Below are 1,824 nucleotides of genomic sequence, written 5' to 3'. Positions count from 1 at the left end.
AAGAACTTTTACTCAGAGAACACAGAAACAAAAAACAATACACACAGTTTGAAATTCAATCCACAGCAAACTACTTCGCCAGAGATTTAGCTTTGTCCGTCACAGAGTCCAAATGGCCACCACCTCCCTTTTATAGCCTGTGGGGTGTGGTCCAGTGACTCAGCTTAATCTCTGGCATGTCTCCTTTTCTGCTGCGCACACTTGTCGCACCTACGCTGGCATGGATCCAGCCACAACGTATCTTCATCACTATCCGAAACACCTGGCTCCTGGCCAATCTCAAAAACACCTGGCTCCTGGTCAATCTCTTCTCCATCAGGAGACACCTGAGGCATTGCCAGAGAGGAGGGTCCTGGAGAGGGAGGCCTGGCCATCTCCTCTCCTTCATGTTCGGAGCCTTCTTCCTCCGATAAGAGGGGCTCACAAGACGGAGCCACAACACACTCCTGCTGTAGATACTCTGGCCTTTTGAAAGAGCCTCACCTGGGGAGATCAGGAAGGCCACCTCTTAGCCTTCTAGCCTTTCTAAGTCCATGAAGACCTACTCATTCCTTCAGGCCCTGGGCTAGGATGGGAGTTAGTCCAGTAAATGTGGAACTCTAAAGTAAGAGAACATCTGTAGTTGCGAGTTAGAGTTACTATGGAGTCCTTGGTGTCCTCTGAACCTGGCTGTTTGCTTGCAGATATTTCATTACCCAGCCAGGTTAAGAGTTGGGGAATGAAATGTCTGCAAGCAAACAAGCGGAGAGCATCAAGAACTCCAAATCTGGAATTGAGTAGATATTACAGAACCTTGTTCGGAACTTTTTTTAAAAAAAATGTTGGATGCATGATTGTGGGCTATTTTTCTGTTTTTACTTATTAGGGCTTATGTTGTATACGACAATGGCCACATGCTGTCATAGTTCTGACAGATGTTACTCTTCAAAGAACTTCGAGGCATTGTTTACCTTAAAGAATCTTTATTCAAATAACATGGCATCAGCACGTACATGGTTGAAGCCAAAATTTGACTTCCCCTCCCCTAAGCACATAGATCAAAGCACAATTCCCTCCTACAACTAACTGTCATAAATCACGTTCTCCAATTAGTTTGAAATGCTGGCTTTCCACCCAGTTCTTCATCCGCCATGCCTTATCATCTCTTATTACAATATTGTATGTCTAACTAACTCCCATCACATTCCCCCCTCCCCCAGTATCATCTAATTCTAAGAGTAAAGCATAAGAAAGAAAAAGGCTGCATCTCCATATGTTGTCAAAGCAAGAACATCCAATGTTAGCAGCGTTGACACATGCATTTTAATAAATCTCATAACATTTTACTCAATGATGACAGAATCTTACTAGTCATGTGTATCTTCCATATTGCACAAGCTTGCATTTGACTCAAGGTAACACCCAACACAGAGCATCCCTGCTCATCCAAAAACTTTGAAACAATATTACATCATCTTTCTCCTGTGCCCTAAGGCAGGAGTACCCAACCCCCGGTCCATGGACCAGTATCGGGCTGTGGCATGCCACAAACCAGTCCGCACAAACAAGAAAAGTCCCATTCTCAGGATGCAGGCAGCACACAAAACCACACCCCCTCCAGTCCACAGAAAAATCTCTCTCCACGCAACTGGTCCCTGGTGCCCAAAAAGTTGGGGACCTCTGCCCTAAAGTGGTAGAGGAAGTCCTCATCTCACAATCACAATTGAGCCCAACAGTTCTGTTGTTAAGCAAGACAGCTGTTAAGTGCATTTTGCCCCATTTTATGACTTTATGGCTGCAGTTGTTAAGTTAGTAACACAGTTATTCAGTGAATCTGGATTCCCC

Source organism: Protobothrops mucrosquamatus, unplaced genomic scaffold (genome assembly GCF_001527695.2).
Source record: "Protobothrops mucrosquamatus isolate PMUCROS unplaced genomic scaffold, P.Mucros_1.0 scaffold5453, whole genome shotgun sequence".
Classification (NCBI taxonomy): Eukaryota; Metazoa; Chordata; class Lepidosauria; order Squamata; family Viperidae; genus Protobothrops; species Protobothrops mucrosquamatus.
This window is presented reverse-complemented; position numbering follows the sequence as displayed.